The 21,565-nt window shown below is 43.8% G+C and overlaps 1 protein-coding gene and 1 long non-coding RNA gene across 4 annotated transcripts in view; one reads left to right on the top strand and one right to left on the bottom strand.

The window, feature by feature from the left end:
- The window catches only part of AFTPH (aftiphilin), a 47,370-nt gene extending 45,592 nt beyond the window's left edge, over window positions 1-1,778 (bottom strand). For 2 of the 3 annotated variants that reach the window (XM_030447616.1, XM_030447617.1), the window contains exon 1: window positions 1,585-1,656. The gene's annotated coding sequence lies outside the window, so the exon portion shown is untranslated. Of the gene's footprint in view, window positions 1-1,584 lie in introns of all 3 variants that reach the window. The other variant, XM_030447615.1, reaches the window with a different exon arrangement.
- A 74-nt stretch (window positions 1,779-1,852) lies between these two features.
- Window positions 1,853-5,514, top strand: LOC115598078. The gene is made up of 2 exons (XR_003987362.1): window positions 1,853-2,680; window positions 4,927-5,514. It is a non-coding gene; the product is annotated as an uncharacterized LOC115598078 (long non-coding RNA).
- Window positions 5,515-21,565: the final 16,051 nt, after the last annotated feature.

Here is a 21,565-nt window from a genome sequence, read left to right as displayed (position 1 = left end):
GATCCTTCAACTGCTTACTTACTTACAAATTAAGGAAGTAAAATTAAAAGGTCATACTTTCACATGACCTTAGGAGATCCTACAACATATACTTTATGCAAACATCATGTGGAAGCCACATTAACTTTTCTGAAGTCCCTGTACTATACAGTTAGTTTGCATTTTTAAATTTAAATTCCCATATCCTCAAATGTATGCTATTGCTTTTCCTTGATATGAAAGGAATGTTTCAATAAAATAAAATAAAATAAAATAAAAACCCACAAGCCCCCAGTAGCCACGGGTACTTCATCTTTTCCCCCAGCTCTCTTGATTAATGTTATATTCCTCCGACTTCAGGAAGAGGAACACCTACGTGCACATCAGCTGTATGAGCATGCATACAAACTTCATTGAATGCCAACAAAACAACCTAACGTTTTTTATGCTTAAAGTAGGCTAATTTGTCTTCAAACTCTAGTTCATATTACCAGAGAATAAAACAAGCAGTTAATACTTTTAATTTTGCTCAACCTCCAAGGACCAGACAGTTAAAAAACCAGCATATACCAAATTCACTTTACCATGAACTCAACAGCTGAACAAATTCGTTCTAAGGATGCACATCCTGCCATAAACCAGGAAAATAACAACAAAACTTATACAACCAACGTAGCACAACTCTGGTCACTGACGCTCTTCTACGAACTCCACTTATGAACAGAGGTTTGCTTTAAAAGTAGCGTCAAACTCCTTAACGTTTCAGTTTCAGTGCTGAAGCTGGGAGGAAGGGGCTGTCAGCATCAAGAAGCCAACTTACTGAGCCTTTACAGCAATTCCAAGGTTTAACCCCCGGTTTACGGTAACGTCAAAGGAAAAAGGATATCTTAGTTCATCAGGTTGCAACTTATGATCACAAACTGAAGTGTCAGGACCTAATAAGCGTTTCAGCAATTTAATCTGATTTCAGAATGGCGTTACTTTAAAAAAAAAAAACAAAACAAAAATCAAATCATAACACTGCTTCAGGGGGTCATCTTCAGACACAGGTAGCAATCAAAACGCTTCAAACCCTTCACACAAAGCAAGCTTATCTGGAAAAACCAAGCACACAGGACGGCTTAACTTCTTGTATCACACCGCAAGCAACCAAGCTCTCTCCTCCAGCTGCGGCCCCGCTGAACCAACCCCACAAAAACGCGGGCACTCGCCACTCGGAGCCGCTGCCAGGAGCGGCCCGGGGCCCTCCGCCGAAGGACAAAGCCGCCCGGCAGCCAGGCCGGCCCTGCCGCCGCCGGTCCCCTCGCTCCAGCCGCGCCGGGGCGAGACGAACGAGTCGCCTCAGAGAAGGGGAGCGCAGCGGGGCTTCACCCCTCTCTGGCCGGCCTGGCCCGGCCCAGCCCCGCCGCCCTCCTTCGAGGATGGAGGGGGAAGGAGGGAAAGCGCGATGCCCTCTGAGGCCCCGGCCGCTGCAGCCCCCCCAGTGAAGCCCCGAGGGGGAACCCCGCACCGCTACCGCGGGGCAGAGAGTGCCCTTTCCCAGCCAGGCCCAGAGGAAACGAACCATCCCCCCACTCGGCGGTAGTGACGGCACCGTCTTCTTACCTGCGGCCTGCGCGGCGGGCGGCGGGACCCGGGCGGGCATGGCGGTGGGCGGTGAAGGGGGAGGGAGGGAAGGAGGGAAAGGGAGAAAGGGCCGCGGCCGGTTATCTGAGGCCTCCCGCGGCAACCGCCATCGAGGGGGAACCCATGTCACGGCGACAGGAACCGCGTCGCTACGGCCCGGCCCCCTCCCGGCGGCCACCGCCTCCCGCCCCGCCACCGCCCACTTGGGACCCCAGCAAGCACCGCGCTACCGCCCCCTGAGACGCGTCACTTCCAGCAGCAGCAGCAGCAAGAGGAGGAGGAGGGCGGGCACGTAAATAAATGCATAAATAAATAGCAGAACGACGATCTCTGCTGCGGTGCCACTCACCCCCGGCCGGGCAGGCAGCGGCTTAGCCTTGCAGCCACCATCTTTAGTGCTGGCAGGCCGCCCCCATCGTGGCGGGGCGGACATCTTGGGCGAGGGATGGGGCGGTGCCGTGAGGGATGCCGGGGCCGCCATGTTGAGTTCGGGAGGAAGAGGGTAGTGCGGGGTTGGCGTGTTTTTCGTGCCTTGGCGTAGGAAATATGATGCGTTTTAATTTTTCTATGATTAGTATTGCGATGCTTGCCCTACAGGGGTTTCGTGTGGAGCCCTGCGCTCGGTGTCAGGGATCCCGTGAGGGAGGCTTCGGCCGGGCAGGCTCTTCGCTGCCGGAAAGCGCCTAAAACAGGCGGTGACAGAAAAAAACGCATCTAGAATAGAAGTACGGAATTTGGGGCGAATTCCCTCTGGCAGCTGGAGGGCGGGAGCGGGAGGGCGACCCGACGGAGGGGCTGCCCTGGGCTGTGGTACCGCAGTAGCAGCGGGGGGAGAGCCTCGGCCTGCTTCTCCACCGCCAACACGATGGCGTTTCTGCTCGTTTTGAAGATTTCTTTTCCAAGTCTTGAGGGTTAGGCTAGCATTTCTGCGTAGGAAACTGCTTACTGAGAAGTTGTGCCCCTTGCAAGTTTATAGGGAACGAGTCTAATGCCGTATGTACCATCCCACAACCCAATCCTGGAACAAGCTGCCATACCCCTAATTCCACCTTTTGTGTCTCACTGTGACCAAGGGGTAAGTTCCTTCGGTTTCGGAATTTTCCAACCTCTTAGTCCAGGTGGAGACCCTCAGGGCCTGTTTGCATCGCCCTGAAACCTGAGCATCAGGGTCTGCCAGTTACCACCTTCAAAGAGTAGCTTGGTATGAGTTTGGTTCTGGAAAAAGACATTGTTTCCTGCCTACGCTTCATAGGGAAGCTTTGTACATGAGCTAGTTGTGTGACACTAATCAAATCATGATTTAGTGGAACTGGCTTTTTTACAGTTTCGTTTGCCTGTTGATTGTGCAAATTCTGTAGAAAGGAGTAAACTGTAAAAAGGGCTTGTGGGGAAATATTCTATATATTCTTTAAAATAATTTTAATATCATGTCTTACTTTCCCCTTTTCCCAAGGACCACAAGTAGACATTGGTTTGACCTCATAGACAGAAGAACATTTACAGCAAGACCACTGAGTAAAATAGTGAGATTGTGTTTGTAAACTATTTTTCTGCTTTATATAATACTTTTTCACGCTGTATTGGTGAATATTGTCAGAACTTCAAGCACATTATTTAAAAATGCATAACATGGTTTTAAATAACATGCAAAGTCTGCCATCCATCCTTTGCCAGTAGCAAAATGAACACTGTCCAGCAACATGTTGGCAAATTACAATAACAAAGTAGCAATCAAAAGGCAATATTAAAGCTTTGTTCCTACAGAGTCTTAAGTGTATGTTTAAACACACAGTAGTTTGGATGAGGAAGGCTTAATACAAGTGTACTTACACAACTTTTCATAAGTTTGTGGAATAAAAGTGCCTCAAATGCATCTTTAATTATAATTAATCTGTTAAGTTAATAAGCAATAAAAGGTCTTTGTGAAGCATGGAGAAGTTACATTGTTAATACAATGTTTCTGTTACTTTAGGAGTCCTGTTACAGTAGTTGAAGATAATAATAGGTGGCTATTAATGAGGCTGCATGAGTATTACGTTTCGCCGCCTGGTGGCTGTTTTCTTTTTCCCAGCTTAGTGTCAGAAATGCAGCATAAAGCTTGTGCTGATTTGGCAGTACAGAAGGAGAAGCAGTGAAAGAACTGGAAGGTTGGGCACCTTACTATAGTTCTCTTACCTTCACCCGATCATAAAGGTGCAGAGAAGAATCTGTAAAAGCAGTGAAGCACTTTCTTGTAGAACAACAGGCAAACTAGATGGTTTCTTCCCATACCTGGCAGTAACTGTTAGGTTCCAGAGGCCCAAAATAGGTGTAGTGCTAGTCCATAAAGAATTCTTTCCTATTTCAGCTAATAGTCTTTGGCCATGGGTGTTAATCGTCCTTATGGTAACATTGTAAATAATGTAATTAGAGGAAGTAATTTAATGGTTATCTTGTCTCACACAACTGATCTATTGATTATTTGAATGAACATGTGGAATAAACATACTGCCCAGACAGCAACCTGAGCCCCAGCACCATGGGGGAAAAAAAAACCCAAGACAAAAAACAAAAACCCAAGGCATAAGCACAACTACATACTACAAGAAGGGAGCCAAAAAGATTGTCAGAGCCAGAGTGCCAGTAATTGGGTCCTAGGTAAGAAGGAAATTATTTAAGCAAAATTCCCAGATGATTCGAGGAAGCGACTCGCACCCTAAGCTACAAAGAAAGGCAGAAAATCTCACCAAGCAGTGGTCCCTAGCAGTATGAGCAGAGGGAAATTTATTTTTCTTGGTGTTTTCAATAGGTCCTTGGACCAGAAGCTTTAATCAATACGCAGTCATGAGTCCGTAAAACTCATTTAACTTGAATGCACGACCAGATGAGAGGCAAGCATTCCATGTAAAAAAAAAAAAATGAAGGTGATCTTCACAGGCATAGTGTGAATGATTGACAAGATGTGTGGGATTTCTGTAGTCGCTCTGGCGAAAGCTTTGACAGTGGAAGGAGATTACATTTGCTTATGAAGGCAGACTGGGTCTTTGTAATAGCATTACCCATATTCTCTATTAGTTCTGTGAAATTGAATCCCTGGGTTACAACCCTGATTTCAAGGTTCATATTTTCAACATATGGAAGTTTCCTTTACAGAATTGCATGGACTGTAAGCACTGTATGTTATTTGGAGATTATTCTTGAGTGGTGTTCTAGCTGTTTTTAAACACAAGGTGGTGGTTGAGTTTTTTGTTTGTTTGGGGGGTTTTGGGTTCTTTTGTTTTGTTTTGTTTTGTTTTTAAGTGTATACTTCCAAGTAATTCTTCCAAGTAATTCTTCTTACAGCGTGGTGGAAAAACGTTGTAATTTTGAAATCTCTGTCTCAATATGAAAGAGGTTTTGAGTCGAGCGGGATTGATCTCGGTCACTGCGAGGTCCATCCTTGCGGCAAAGCGCCTTCATCAGCCACCGCTGCTGAGTCCTGGACGGGCAGGAGAGGGCGCAGCCTTCCCAGGAGTCTCGAGTTGGAAAAGCCATCGTGATGTGTGGGTCAAGACGGTTCCGAAAGCCTGGCTCTCAAAAAGCCGCATGGTCTGGAGGCTTAAACACTCCTCCTGGGCTGGGAATGGAGGATGGCAGAGAGAACTTGTTACGCTCTGTATCCCTTCCTTCATAAATTCATTCTTCTTCATTCTTCATTCATAATTCTCAAGAAAAATGAGTATTTATAGGGAAACAATTTAGCTTTTTCTTTCTCATCTTAACATTTACAATGTGGTTCCTGACTAACTTTTAGGTACAGCTAAACTCTACTATATATTATGTACTGTGATACAGAGTATTTTCTGAAAGATGTTGGATTGCTAGCATTGGGTAGGGCAGGTTTTTATGTTTTTTTCAGTGCTGTGGGTCTTTTTAATTAAAAAAAAAAAAGTACATTACAACATGGCTCCTGGCAGTGCATTTTTTTTCAGGCTTCCCCACTCAGTGTACAGGGTAGAAACTTGCTGTAATCACAAGACCAGATAAATCATCAAACTTCAGGCAGTTTGCTTCCCTCTTTGCTGAGCCTGGCAATGCTTCTGATTAGAAACCAGGTAGTCTGTTCCCTGAGAAATTGTAATGCTTGATTTTATTTGTTTTTAAGTCACAATTGAATCAGATATTTGAGGATTTGAAATTATCTTTAGTATAAATTTTAAGGGGTCTTTGGACCCACCAGATGATTTCATTTCACTAATGCCAAAGGCTTTAATCTGTGCCATTGTCAATGTAATGCTAACTAATTAAAATTTTTATGTGGAAATGAAATTAAAAAAAAAATAAAATAAAGCAAACTGAAAACAGGAAATCCAAAGATGGCAATTTATCTTCACGGAATATTTTGACTTTTTTCCATCCTGACTTGAAACTGAACGTGCACCTTTCTGTGAAATGTTTTTAATTCAGTACAACTGCATTTATCTTATGCCATTATAGCTGAAATAATCTCTACTACTGCATTAGCAGAAAGAACTTGTCTGACTGAATTTGCCAATCGACCTCAAAAGCTTTGCATGAAAATTGTTTGTGGCTGTGTTTTTGTCAGGTGGGCATTATCCAAGCTGACTGAGTGAACAATAGGTGCTTTCTGCTGGCTTCTAAAGGGGCAGCAGTTAGTAAGAGAAAAACTCTGCAGTTACTGTTAGCTAAGTTAAACAAAGTTGCAGCTGAGCAGAGAATGAACTGTTATCCCTGTTATCCCCTACTGATATGTCCTTTGGCATTGCAAGGTGGTAAAACTGGAGAGGCTGATGCTCGTTTCTTTGAGCAGCGGTTGGTGCCCTCAGCTCCATCCAGAATCAGTATGGTCTGTCCTGCTCTTCTACAGGGCACTGCAGAGCTCTCATCTCCGTTAGGGATGGGGGATCCAGGAGTGCCTTTTGGCCCCAGGGCAACCTCCAGCCACACCAGAGAGCCCTGCAACTGGGTCTGTGTGCTGGCTGTGCAGCAGAGATCCCGAGGATCCCCATTCCTTGCAGTTCTAACAGTGTCTGAAATAATTCCTGCTCCCCATGGTCTTCATGTGTCTCTGCTGGCAGTGAAAGGAAATTGCCAAGACAATTACCTCCCCATGCTAGGTGTTGGCTGTTATAATAACTCCTGTGTGGCAGTCCCTGTTTCCACTCAAATCTCTTCAAAGGCACTGAGATGCCTCTTCTGCACATCTCAAATGCCCCCATCTTCTGCATTTCTGCTGTTCCCTTTAGCACCAGCCTTTGGGTGTGCAGCATGACTGGGCAGCGTTTTCTCCCGTTATGGGGATGCAGCAAAGGTGTCTTAGGTTTTCCTTGCTCTTCAAGGAAGGGGCTGTCTCCATCTGTTCTAGCTGCGATGACATAAAATGTAACACAAATTTTCGATGCAACATACAAATCTTGAGTTTGGAGTGCAAATTTCTTACTGTTGCATGCAGATGTCCCTAGCTAACTTTACTGGAGCTACAGTTAGGAAGGCTAGAAGGCATTACCACATCATCAGCCCGTTCTTTTCTGAGTCACAATCCATTAAAAATCCTAGAATTATCCTTGGACAATCGTAAATGTGTTAACTACACCCTCCCCCCCCCTCCATGTAGGTAGAGAAAACAGTTTAGGTGCATCTTGGAAATCTATATATGAAGAGCATGTAGGTTCTTTGATTTTGAGCTCAGACTTATTTGGACAAGAATAGGGTTTCTGATACTCAACACTTAGGTGGGGTTTTTTGTTTGTTTTGGTTGGTTGGTTGTTTTTTTTCTTCTTTCTGAGTCTAAACCATATTTGCAGCTGATTGGGAGCCTCTAATGAACATGCAGGCTCACATTCTTGCCATATGAGGGCTACCCAGTGGATTAACCAGCTCACCAATGTCAAAACAGCCCCGTTTTTCCTGTCATGGTCTAAACCACATCCTCAAAGTGGCAGAAGTTAATGACTTCAGTGTGGTGACACTATGCCTACACCTGGCCTCAACGTATTTTTATATGTAACTCATCAGCAGCATGTGAAAAGTGTATTTTAGTGTATGCACATTTTAAAGATGGCAAAGCTTGTCAGAAGAGGCAATAGACAAACCAATGTATTTGGCAAAAACTGGTTCTTGGTAGTTCTGGTGTGTTCAGGTGGAAAGGAGATACAACATGCTTTAGGATGAGCACAGACTGAAAAAAATCTGGCTTCATCCCTAATTTAACTGTGCTGTTTAGACAACATGAGAGTTAAAAAAACAGTTGACAAGTGTACAGTCAAAATGATGTGCAGTTACTATTTCCTTCCAGGTGTGATAATGCTTCTGTCTCCTAGAACCCAGTATTGTGTGAGTACCTTAACTGTCAGCAGGAAAGCAAGATTTCTGGCTCTCTCAGTAGCAGAACAGAGCTTTTGAGAATGACACAGGCTTGGTGGGTTTGGTTTTGTTTTGTTTTTTCCAATACAGGCTTTAAATGCAGAAAACCAATAAGAAAAAAAAAAAATCTAAACACAGTCCCTTACCTGTAGGAGGCACAGATAGTGAGTTTTTTACATTTCAAAGTGCTAAGAATTGTTGAAGACCCTTATTCTACTTTAATGACCCAATTCATTTATTGACCAAAAATGAGTTGATTCCCTTAGTCACCCTCCTTCCTTGTGCATCAGCACTTCTCTGTGATGATGGGAATCAAGAAGAGTGATCAAACATCTTCGTAGATCAGCTAGTAGAAAATTTTGAGGTACAAACTACTACCACATTGACTGTGGTGGCACTACTACAGCAGTCTCTTGCAAACAGAACTATTCAGGGTAATAAGATATATATGCCCATAATCTCTATTAATATCTATTTCAGGGCTTTTTAATTTCTAAGGCATTTCAGAGGTTTTGGGGTTGGTTTGGTTTTGTTTGTTGTTGTTGGTTTGGCATTTTTTGTGTGGATTTTTTGTATGTGTTTCTCTGGATCAGTGACACATTCAGTCTCAAATGAAACTGCCATGCAACAAAGAAAGTGTTTCCTTTTGCAAATGTTTGTCAAAATCCTCACTGTTTTTCAGATTCAAGTATGATGCCTGTTTTCAGTACCACGTATGTCAATTTTATCCTCTCACTTTTGTGCAAAAGGTTTGCTTTCTTTATATATGTTCATTGAGATGCAGAGCATCTGGGAAGTAGAGAAATAGCAAGGTTAGATCTCAGAAAAACAGGATTGCTTTCTGGAAAGCTCTTATATGAGATCAGCCATATCTGGTCTAAACTACCTGACCAGGGTTGTTGTCATAGGTAAATTATAAACAACAAGACAGAATCTAGAGAGAAAATGCCATGCTCCAAATAGCCAAAATGTTTTTGAATGCTAACAAAAGTACTGTCTGCCCCAGGTGCCCTGGAGTCCTGCAGGCAATGGCCCTTGGCTGAGTCTTAAGACAGAGGTGTCTCTTGGTTTCTGTATGGTCCCCTGCTGTCATCTCTCAAGCAGAAAGAAGTGAGACTTGAACCCCTGAAATTTGTCCCAGGAAGAGGCAGACTGTGGGAATGAGCAGGCAGAAGGGAGTGTGGAGTGCTGCTCAGGGTGACAAAGGTAAGCACAAAGTCAGTGTGGTAGATGATGAGATGAGGTCCAACCCTCACCCCTTCAGTATCCAGTATCAGCCAGAGATCTCTTGAAAGCAGGCAAGCCAGCTCTGTTGCCCCAAGGAGAGCTAGGAAAGATGAGATAAGGTAAATCTAAGTGCCTGAGCAATCTGTTTAAATTCACCAGGCTGCAAGTAGGAACCCTCTCTAAATCATGTCTAGATGGGTTTCAGTGCTAGGAAAAAGGTGTTGTCACCCACAAAACCAGCTCCTTGGGTCTAGCAAGCAGATATGATCCCAGCAGGCTTTTGTGGTGTCACTGAGTTGCTCTGCAGAAGTCTCTGCCAGGGAGTATTTCCCCTTGCCATTCTTTGCATCTCTGCACCAATTGTACACTCTGAGTGCAGCCTGTGTCATTTCAAGGGAGATAATGTGCCAATCTTAGCAGTGAGCTGCTGCCACACCATGTCTAACCTTGTTGAAGTCAAGAGATGTTCATCAGCGTTGAATTTGGCTCATGGTCTTCACATTTTAATCACCAAACTGAAGAAAAAAGTTCAAAAAAGCACAATGAACTTCTTAGTTTTCGGAGTCTAGTCCTTGTTGCAGTGAGCTTTGGTTCCCACTGCAGCTGAAAGAGGGCTATTTTCAGAGCACCAGATGGGGTTTTTTACCCTTGTGTGGCCAAACAGGAATCTGAGATAAACCACAGATGCTGAGGAGTTCTCACACCCCTGTACTTCCATGCATCCAGTGCTAGTGTGATGGAAGCACAGCTCTTAAGCAGCATCAGAAGTGTGAAGACCTGTCTTCCCAACACAAGCTGATTGCCAGATGTTTCAAACAAGCAACTTTGTCTCAGTTTCCTTGCATTTATAGAGTTGTTCATAACTTAGGCCACAGGGTATTTGCTGTCTGCTCAGTCAAATGCAGGTCAGCAGTTAAATGAAAAGAGTGATGGTGACTTACAATCTGTTTGTATGGAAATGGCATGGGTCCAACTGCCCAGTTGTGGAATGTTATGTGAGCAAAGCAGATATAATTATTTCCAAATTTGGCCACAATCCACATTTTGCCATATTTATCCTTTTTCGTTTGTGGATTTTTTGTTGGTTTTTTTTTTTCTGCAAAGAGGCTTGTCTCCTTCAGTAAGAAATCCCCTGGGCAGAGGGCATAGTCTCAGTAATTCACTATGTACCCTGGGTTGAGTTTCCAACAATTTCTTCTCTATGGAGGAGCTAAGATGCATGACCTTTGCTAGTAATGCAGCTATCTCCCAAAATCAAACCTCTGTTTTCTCTGCAGCCCGTGTCATTTTTTTGCCTGAGATATTGCAGCTTATGAGATCGTCCACAGTTTTCTGAGCAGCAATTAATTCTTGATATAAAACCTGTTGGCAATAGCATGGATTTTTCAACGAGCAAAGACTCCTGTGCATATCATCACATGATGGAGCAGGTGGGAGTTTCAGGAGCACTGTAGAGATCTCTCCCCACTCAGATGCTTACCCTGTTTATTCAAAGAGTGAATTGGGAACCAGCTTTCATTCAATAATGAAGTAGGCATTTTAGCACCTGATTGTTCCCTTCTAGCATGTCCTCTTGTACCTTCTGGGATTATTTTATCTAAATTGTGCTGATGGAGCTCAACTGCTATCAGATGGCCTATTGCAGGGTTGCTTCTGGAATGAGGAAGGTGTAAGCTGTATCTGCTGTGGAAGCTATTGCAAACTGACTTACTCTTTTCTTGCTCACAGCCAGCCAGCCAGGGGTGGGTGGTGTATCCACTTCATGGCTGCAGAGCCATGAGTCTTCTGGTCTTTTTTCCCCATATAAATGTCTTCAGATGCAGTTTGACAGCTGATGACACAGATAAGATTTTTACATCTCAGCACTTCTACACCATCAAGATGTGCTTAAGTTACCCTATAGGCTGCATCTTCATGTTTACACATCTCTGGTTTTGGCTGACAGTTTATGTGCCTTTCCTAGCTAGGCCACTTCTCTGGAGAGTCCCCCTCTCTCAGTCTGACGGAGATGCATGCAGATAGAGCTGCAACTCTGTGACACCTAAAAAGCCCCCCAGGGTGATACCCCCCCTAAAAAACATGACAAAGAGGCACTGTGCCTCGAGGCTGGTTTTACAGAGCTGGACCAGTTTCTTCTGAGTCAGATTCAGTTACATGTAAGCTACTGTGGTGCCTTTAATTCAGTTTAAGAGTGCATCAGATAGGTTTCTTCCCCCTTCACAATTATTACCTTGTTATTGCTTTGTTTGTTAATGTGTATCCTTGTAGCATGGCACAGCTGCAAGCATGCCCTGGGGCCTGGCATAGAAAGTGTCCGTGGTGTGTTTTTCTCTTCTGGTTGTGTATAAGGAGTCATCCTTACATTATAAACATCTCTGCAGCTTCTCAAGGCTCATTCTTGCCTGTGGGCAAGCTTCATGCATGGAAGGTGTCAAGCCTGGCTTTTTGTGGGGTAGGCTGGACCGTTAATACATTGAGCTGAAAGATAACTTTCTTTTTCTGCATCGGGACAGATGTATGGGAGATAAAGTGCTTAAGCACTGCCCCTGTACTCAGTGCTGGTGAGGCCAGACCTCGAGTACTGTGTCCAGTTCTGGGCCCCTCAGTTTAGGAAGGATATTGAGGTCCTGGAGTGGGTCCAAAGGAGGGCAACTAGGCTGGTGAAGGGACTCGAGCACAGATCCTATGAGGAGAGGCTGAGGGAGCTGGGGCTGTTCAGCCTGGAGAAGAGGCAGCTCAGGGGAGACCTCATCGCTCTCTACAGCCCCCTGAAAGGAGGAGGTAGCCAGCTGGGGGTTGGTCTGTTTTGCCAGACGACTTTCAGCAAGACAAGAGGGCATGGTCTTAAGTTGTGCCAGGGGAAGTTCAGGTTGGACATTAGAAAGAATTTCCTTATGGAGAGGGTGATCAGACATTGGAATGGGCTGTCCAGGGAAGTAGTGGATTCTCCGTCCCTGGAGATATTTAAAAAGAGACTGGATGTGGCACTCAGTGCCATGGTCTAGCAACCGCAACAGTGGTTCAAGGGTTGGACTTGATGATCTCTGAGGTCCCTTCCAACCCAGCCAATTCTATGATTCTATGATTCTAAATATGTTAGTGAATGAGTGAGTCCCATGAAGAACAGGAAGTAACCTTTGCCATTTTGGCAGCTAGTGTTAGTGTGTGGAAAATACATAGCATTCATGTGAGCTTTTGAGTGCTGGTTTTATTGCTGTGATTCTTTTTGGCTGATCTAATATCTTGATTCAACCCTTTCACATCCCAAGAAGCAAAAATCACTGCCACAGGACTTTCCTCAGTGCACTGTTTGCATTGCTCATTGTACTGGTATCGCTCAGTTTTGAAAAAAGAGAATCACTCTTTTACCAAAGCAATGGTTGCTAGGAGAGTGGAGTCACCCAAGAGATTATAGGTTACAAGTGGCTCTATTGGTAGAATGCAACAAGCTGCTATGATATCCACCTTGCACACAGATGTAGGCTTTGGATTCATTAGAATTAAAAATGTTTTGAAGGTCAGGAATAAATCTGTGTGTGATAGCCTGCATGTCTTTACACTTTTCATGCAAAGAAGAAAAAGAAAAGGCTGTAAGACTTGCTTTTTTCTTTATGATTAATACTGTTTGCTGTGCAAAGATGGTTTTCTCTGAGGCTTTTGTGCATGGTCTGTTACAGCTAATGGGGTGCTTCTGTGCAAAGTTCTTTCAGAGGGTACTCCAGTGGAGCCAACTGCAATTAGAACCCAAAAGACTTTGTCCTAGTCCTTCTTTGATATCTCCTTCTTTGACTTCCATTATTTTTAAATTACATCCTTAATGTTGTCACTCTGTCAGAGTAGGACCACCCTTGTCTAGATCTTTGCCCATGGAAGGCTTAGTGTTCCTAGTTAGGAATCTGAGGGTTTTCCCCTCATTTCCTTGGGGTGTATTAAAATGGATTCCTATGAGATTAGGAGTATAAAGTAGATAAAAATAAATAAAAAAACAAACAAAAAAATATGACAAACAAAAAAAAACAACAAAAAAAAAAAAAAAAAAAAAAAAAAAAAAAAAAAAAAAAAAAAAAAAACCAAGGATTCAGACTAAGATTTGCTAAGCTCACCCCCCTGGCAGTAAAAAATGCCTAAAAATGCAAAGTCTTGTATTTCTGAAGTCTTCAGGTTTAACAAAATAGATGAACATATCATTGTCCTTCAGTTTCTCCAGTCCATTGGAGTCCTTAACCCCAAACCTTTGCTTGGCCTTTACTTGGGCAAAGTAGACAAGGAATTTGAAGTGAGTAAGAACACATCAGGACTCTTGAATTTAACTAAAACTACATGTAAAAATAATATTGTCTTAGAAAATGAAAAGCCTTTGTCCTGCATCTGCTGAGTAAGGAGTTTCATGCCCATGTTTTCTTTTCCTGTGTGCTGGCAGATTCACGAAATGGGACACATTCTGACTGAGGCTAAAACAGCAGCTGAAGGACTGTTATCTCTGTGCAGAGACACGAGCACGTTCCCTTTCTGCTTTCAGGCACTCTGCCCATTCCCTCTCCTTTGTAGAGTCTGCAGCCTTATGGGAGGGTGAGCACATTCACATACATCATAGCATTGGTGCCAGCTGAGACTGAGATCAACAAAGTGTTTCTGTCTCATTCTCCCTAGGTGGTCACTTAATAATTAATACCTGGTATTTCTGCCTCTTGGTAAAGCACTCCAAAACACCTGTCAGGTGACTCGGACTTTGTGTAGCCAGTGATCATTCACTCATCTCTGGCATCCAGCCATTTTGGAGTCATAAAATGTAACCTATGCATGAAATTGGCTCCCCAAAATAGGACAGATTTTTTTGCTGCTCTAACCTCAACATTGATAGAGTCCCAGCATTTGTTTCCTCTACAGTCAAGAATAGGAGACCATGAAGGAATGAGGGCTGAACGCTGAAACATTTTGCATTCACTGTGATGTTAGCAAAGAAAACCACCAGCCAAGAACTATTTGGCCTCTTGGGTTCCGAGAGGGTGCTGTTCTGTGTCTTCCTTTGTACACTGGTACTGAACAGATCAAAATGAACAGGGACCAAAAAAATTGCCCTATTCAGTCTAAGCAGAAAGATAAGTGTGATTCTGCTTTATCTGGTTTTACTTTTGGTAGAAGGGGAGGCACACAGTATTTTCCTCTTTCTGGAAGTGCAGGACCTGCTTGATAGCCACCCGAAGTCCCATAATCAAAACTTACTTTGGATCTGGCTATTAGAAAACTCTGCTTTCAGCAATGTGGAAAGAAATTAAACAAAGGTCACGTGTTTATAGAGCCCTTTCCACATCATTTAGTATTTGATAAAGTGTTTTGTGTTTCTTACTCCTATTTGTGGAAAATGTTTGCATCACCTGTGAGATACTAAAGAGGGTTGTTGTTCAGGTGCCCTAAATGCCTCAGGTCCTTCCAGGGCTTTTCATTCAGATCCTTTTTACACGTTTGGCAGGACAGGTGAACACCTGTGGAAGCAGAATTGCAGGTGTCTTCTTTGTTGTGTGAATGATGCATAACCCTCTGCCTTCAGCACTCTAAGCCTTGCTGTTTTTCCCTTTCTTAGGGTGGTAATTTCCTTCCAGGTGCTTAAGGAAACATTTGGAGTTACCTACCAGTGGCCTGGTTTTTCCAGCTGTTTGTTTGTTTGTTTTTAAACTTTAAACATAGATTTTGTGTGTTTTTGAAGGGGAGATTAGGCATCTATATTTGGGTGTTTGGTAGTAGGTTAGTGTCCTTAAGGTCCCTTTATAAACATTGGAGCTCAGGCATCTGGAAGACCATTCAGGGCATCAAAATTGTTTCCACTAAATCATCTCCTGGAGGAGTGTCTGTCTTTCCACTGCCTATATAGGGAACCCAAGGAGACAAGACTGAATTACCACAGCTGAAATTAGATGCTGCAGAAGATGGCATAAATACGCCTGCAATTTCAGCTACCATTCACCCACCAAAGCCTTCCAGTTTTCCCATTAATGTAGCCACTCAGCTGGCCCAAGCGAAAAAAGCTGTCTTAGCAGAAAACTCTGTATTAAGCATCAGTCTTTATTGCACCAAATAGCTCTTTTGAGTCCTCACCCTGGGAAGCTGTTGACACATGTTAGTCACTCTACCACCTTCTCCCAATAAATGCATGTGTAATTGTATTTGTGTACACTGGTTACACGTTGCTGTGGCAGTTTTGGCATGCTTCTGTGTATCTGCTTGCCAATCCTTACAGCCCGTGGCTTCATGGCCAAATATGGAAGTTCACCTGTGAAGGTATCCAGAATTTCCCTTTGGATTTGTTTGAGGTCTAAGTCAAGCAGCTTGGAAGGGGGGAAATGGAGCTGCTACGTACTTGAGATGGGTGGTGGTCTCTGGCAGTGAAAGTTGTGGCTTCCTGTTTGAGACTGGACTCACGTCACAGTGAATGCCATGAAGGACATTTCTTCCTGCCATGCCCTCCCCAGAACAAGATGTTCCCTGTGGAGTGGTGTGCTCAGAGAAGCCAGATCTGGCTACTCCCTTTCAGCACTGCAGGTAGAAAAAGATGGCTTGAACATAAAATAAAGGAAGCAACAAAAATCACTTGGAAGCTGGCCAAAGGCAGATGGGAACAAGCTGAGGAGGTGGAGGTCCATTTGGTCTGGAACTGTGACTATGTAGAGACAGTGTCTCAAGTCCCTTGTGGGTAAAGAATGACATGGAGGGAGTCTTTGCCTGCAGTTAACTGGAGGGGTTCCTGGAGGCCAGGTGTAGGAAATCTTGAAAGCACACAATTCAGCATAATTAGAGGCTTTTCTGAAATGAAGATATAACTTGACATGCAAAGTCTGTACACTTGGATTTCATGTTGCACTACACTCCTTGGAGTGGGCCTTTATCTTATATTTACATCAGGATGTTAGGCAATATATACCACCACCTGCAATTTACTTTGACTTCAGTGACTGTTAATTCTTTCATTGTGGATTGAAGCTATGTGCTAAAGCATTTTAGAAAAGTTTCCAGTCTGGTATTTTGTCATTAGGTTGAAAAGGCCTGTGTACCTTGAAGATGGTGATAATAAACACCATGATGAAAGTTAATAGAAAGCTAAATGACACTGAGAAGGTACACATCTCTTTATTCATCCACCTATTAAAGGATAAAAGAGCACATAATGAGACAGAAGAGTGGTACACTGAAGGCAGACAGAGAAGAATTTTCTCTGCATGGAGTATATTGCCATTCATGAACCTTGTCAGCTTGCATAAACATAACAGAATTCTGCGAAAGATTAGCAATAGCAGCATGTCCAAATGCAGTAGAAAATACATGAGACCCAAGACTACTGAATAGGTTTCAGTCCAATTCTAATTAAAGATAACTGGAAGAAAAATCTATCTGTGACAGATTATACCACAGCTGTCTGCCACAGCATCCTTTGTGCTGTCCTCTACAACATATTCCAGTTAGCACAGCCAAAGGCTCTGAACTATTTGGACTGTGAGTTTTATCAAGTCACAGTCATCAGGTGGTCTGTGCTCATCAGCTTATTTATAGTGAATACAGCAACAACCTACTGGAAGATACCTGACATTCTGACACCTACATGAATGGCTGCTGAATGCTTCTTTCTTATTTCTTCTACGAGTGAACCCATATTGTTCTGTGATTTGGGGCACTTGGGCTGGCTCTTAGTGGAAAGGTTCAGGCCTTGTGTAATGGGTCCTGTACAGCTTCTGTCTAAAGCATCCCAGTGACAGGACTGTTAACCTGGCTGGTACTCCCAGAGAGTCTGAAACAGCATCTTCTGCTTTACAAGACATATAAATGAGTTTACAAGACATGTAAGTTTCCAAAGGATGCTGCTGTGCATCTGCTCTCCACAGACAGCTCCTGGTTATCTCCCAGCCACCTGTGGTTACAGGCAACTTGTCCCTACCAGCTCTGTACCCACATCTGTACAGTTTTGTAACCAGCAATAAGCCTTGCACTTCTGTGATCTTGAAGAGATGTGGTGAGCCAGGAACCTTTCCATAGTGGCCCATGATGCACGGCAGGCACCCCAGACCCTGCTTGCTGGTAGCTGATACCCAGGACTGAGGCCTTAAAGGGCATCTACAGATGGCCATCGGTTGTCTTTACTGCTACAAAGATGTAATTTCATGTGTTGTGGGACCAGGTAAGGGGAGGAGAGATACAGACATTGTGATCTGCAGATGCATCCTCTCTTCATTTTGGAACGTGAGATTCTGCTTTTTACCAGCTTCCCTTTCACACTGGCCAGTGTGAGCTGCACAGCTCTCAGAGGTCACTCTTAGAGGGAAACAGGCTGTGCTTGTCAGTTGTTGAACTTCTGAGCTGCTCATTCTTGCTCTTTCCTTCTACTCCAAACAGTGAAATGTTTGCTGGAACTGTCCAGGAATTCATCTGGTGGCATTTTAATATGCATGTGTATGATCATCCAATTGCTACAATTACACTGCGGGAATCTTGTTTCCAAAAATACACCAGTCTCTGCTGCTCTCCAACACAAGCACAAGATAATGTATCATGTTCCCTAGTTGCCAGAGACACACAGGATGAAGGTAATCAATACAGCTGGTAATACATAAAGACAACAACAATTACAATTACAGCTGATTTTCTTGTCACTTAAAAACATCGTCTTGTAGCCTGCATTATCACAGCTTCAGATGTACAATGCATTAAAACAATCATGTGCTTCCCTCTGATAAATAGAATCCTGTTATTTTGCCTGGAAGCATTTCTTGAATAGCTCAAGAGCTTAGGTTTGTCATGGGAACCCTAAACCACTTCATATTCCAGCAGGTACTCAGTTGCCATGTATCTGTGTACTTCCACTGAGATTGAGAGCTTTCCACTGAAACCTGTTTGCATCACTCAGGATGTGGCTGCTATATTTTGTCTAGGAAAATGTGTGTGCACATCAACTTTTGAATACAAGGTGCAGCAAACACCCAAAATGAAAGTTTGTTAGTGCTTTGAAGTTCTTTAGTGAGTGGAGCTAAGTAAAGTGCACCTTGGTTAGTGTCTGTAGAGGACATCCAAACCTCTGAAGCAACCAGAAAAATCCTCTGGCTGTGGGCTTTCCAGCAAGTTCTCTATTGTGGAAAGGATCTGCCACCCTTGAGAAAAAGGCAGTGGAAATGGAGGGGAATGGTTGTGGAAGCTGAGTTCTGCACCTGTGCAATAATCAAGAGCTGCTTGCAGCTTTGCCACTCTGGGTGTGTTTTGGTAGCCATTGCAGCTCACTGTATCCTTCCAAAGCTGGGGTGTAAAACGAGCCCCACTGTCCTCATTGCTGCCTTTGTGCTTTTAAATTAGGGAATCTGTTACATTAGAGAATGTAGCATGTATGGCTTCTGCCTAGAGCCATATTCTCTCTTTATTTCTGGTCTGGATCTCTTCTAGACAGTGATTATCTTTCCCATTGAACAGAAAATTTCTTAGAGAGCAGCCAGGAAAGAATCCTCTTTGCCTTCTCAAGCGTGCAGTGCTGGAGCAGCTACTGTAGCTTGTCATACATTACTGTACTGTCAGCACTGGCTTTTCTCCCATCACAAGGGATTTTGGAGCCAGGCAAAAGCAGAGCCACTGAGCACTCTTGGAAACCTCCAGCATCTGCATCAGTGCTTGGCAACAGGCTGCTCCACCAGAGCTCTGCTTCTCTGTTCGATGGAAGCAACACCTGCCCATGACCCCTGGCTGCCCAGGGAGCACTTCTCTTTGCTGCTAGTATCAGATTGCCTCGTACTAAAATCCCTCTCTTTGCTGCTGAGATTTACTGTTCAGCTCCAAGAGAGCTTTTTTGTAGTTAACCAGGCTTTTGTTCCTACCTTTCAGTGTGGCAGTGAAGCCCTGTTCTACAAACCAGGAGTCACTGTAGTTCTGTTTTGCTGTCACTTCTGACTCCTAAAGGAGACTTGGGGGTCTCTTTCCACTTGCTGGGAAGAGAGATGCTGAAAAACACTTCCTTCTCAGGGTCTGGCAGTAGATTCCTCCAGCATCACAACCCTGGTCTAGCAAAGCACCAGTGTGGAAACTGAAGCTTCAAAACTTGAACGGGAAGAGAAATGTGCAACCTCTGGAGAATGCTGGCGTTGACGTGATGTTTCAGAGCCTGCCTCTATTCTTAGAAGAGTGGTGAAAGTCATAATTTAAAAATAAGATCTAGTGCAGTGCTAGCAAAGAGTCGTATTTGTGGTACTCTGTGAGTAAATCCCTCAACATGGATTGGCTTGACTTCAGGCTCAGAAACACTCCTCTAAAACAAGGTCCAGCTGTGACTCATGCTTAGTGCTGGTCTGAATGGGAGAGAAATACACATGGCACTTGCTACATCAGGAGCAGGTGGGTGACCTCTTCCCTTCCTTCCCTCCAAAACTCATGCCTGTAGGTTACTCAGTGTTAAAGGTCAAACTAGAGCATTTCAAGTCTCTTTATAGGAGTTAGCCAATGCAAGTGGTGAAAATGGATATGTATATTCTCCCTTTTGAGAATCATCCCAGGTACTTACATGGCTGCTGTTGTTCCACTATCTGGTGAGGAATCTATGCTGCCTTTACACCATTTACAGCCTTCTAAATATTGAGTGTATTTACTTCTGGCCTCCTTGTTTCTGATTTGCATCTAGGTTACCTAATGCTGTGTCTTAACTAGGAATCTCTAGGTGTATTAGCATATCCCCTTTAGGATCCTCTGTAGTAAATGAAAGAGCAATTTTTGTCTGTCTTTGAGCAGGGATGGCCCCAGACCCGTGCTCATGGGTTAGAGCTGGGATGAACTGTGTGGGGAGCACCTGATTCATTATAATTTTATCAGGAGAAAAAACACAGACCTAGCTGCATTCAAATCCTCTTTATCTGCTGCTTCAGCCCTGTTTGAATTTGAGGTTTCCCTCAGAAACCTCACTCATTTTGTACAGCCACAACTGGATGTGGGGCATAATCCTTTCCTGTTTGGATGGTGCAGAATTTTTCCGACAGCAAGAAGCTGAGACCTTGTATCTTTTTCAGGACAACGTGACCTTCACGGCCAGCAAGAGAAACACCGGATCTCATAATAACCTCTGGAGCTGATCTGGTGGTTTTGCACATAACCCTCACCACTGAACCCAGTCCCACCAGAGTCTGTGAGTTACACTGCTGATGGGCTGTTTTATCCTGAGCAAAAGTGATCAGCCACTGTGTCTCATGGCCTGGCCCTAAGCTCTGAGTCGTGCCTGTTAATTCCTGAGGCTTACACTGCCCGGTGACATCAGCAGGAGTCCTGCATGAGTAAGCAAGCTATTCTTTCCCCTAGTGAAGTTATTTGATTGTTCTGTATAGATTGTGCTTCAGCTAAAGGAGTTCTACACAAGCTGCTACGAAAGCTGAGCATCTCATTCCAAAATTTCACTATACAGTTTTATGAGGGAAAGAGTTAGCATAATGTGAACGACAGTCAGAAAACAAAAGAAGCCAGAAGTTAAAGAATTCAAGAGGGTGTGTAACGAGCACTAATAATTCAGATAAAAGACAGAACAGCCTGGCGTAGATTTCATATTTTATTGTTATTAAAAGTTCATTATGAAATTGGCACAGCACACAAAAATAGATCTGTAGTGAATGATACATAGTACTGTTATTGTCTGGTTGCTTCACGCACACCCTCACTTTTAAGATCAGGAGGTAACGAATGTAAGACAGCCCATTGGTTAACTGTGGAACCAGTGTCACTGCAGCAGAGAGAGGCTGTGCTTTCTGTTGAATCTACTCAAATGGATAATACAGACAGAAATAGCCCTCTATTCATACTTAAAAATAAACTCAGGAGAATGAACGAACAGATTTTTAGAGGATGGCTGAAAATAACTGGAGAGGGAGAGCTAGAAATACCCCTTTTCTCATGGACCTATTTCCATGAAAGTCAAAGGGGTTTTTGCCATGGATTTTCAAAGCAGCAGGATGTAGTTCTTTGTTGACAGACAGATGGAGAGGCCTAGCAACAGAAGCTAGGGAGGACCTGTGGCAAAGTATGAGTTTATTATTTTGATCTTGCACATGCTGCTGAATCTCCTTGTTGTAGTAATTGTGTATGTTCCTAACAGCAGTGATTGCTGGGAGGAGCTGGGAGGGCGTATCAAAGCCAGATAAAGCGTCTGCAGCTCATTTTTTCTCCCCATTTGGGTTGTCCTTGGTTCTAATCCCACACACCATTCATTGCAAAGTGACTTTTACCTGTATGTTTTCTGACCCATGTGAGAAAATTGGAATACTCATTATTACAGAAGATCTCACCAGGTCACTAACCTGATCTCACTGGATGTGTGTAGCTTTTCTTCCTGCTTAGCACAGTGAGCTGCCCTCAGCCCAACTCCTGTTCCTCATACTGCCAGATCAGTGCC

The sequence above is a fragment of the Calypte anna genome, chromosome 3, assembly GCF_003957555.1.
Source record: "Calypte anna isolate BGI_N300 chromosome 3, bCalAnn1_v1.p, whole genome shotgun sequence".
Lineage (NCBI taxonomy): Eukaryota > Metazoa > Chordata > Aves > Apodiformes > Trochilidae > Calypte > Calypte anna.
The sequence above is the reverse complement of the archived record's forward strand: the minus strand, read 5'-3'. Positions and strand labels throughout refer to the sequence as shown.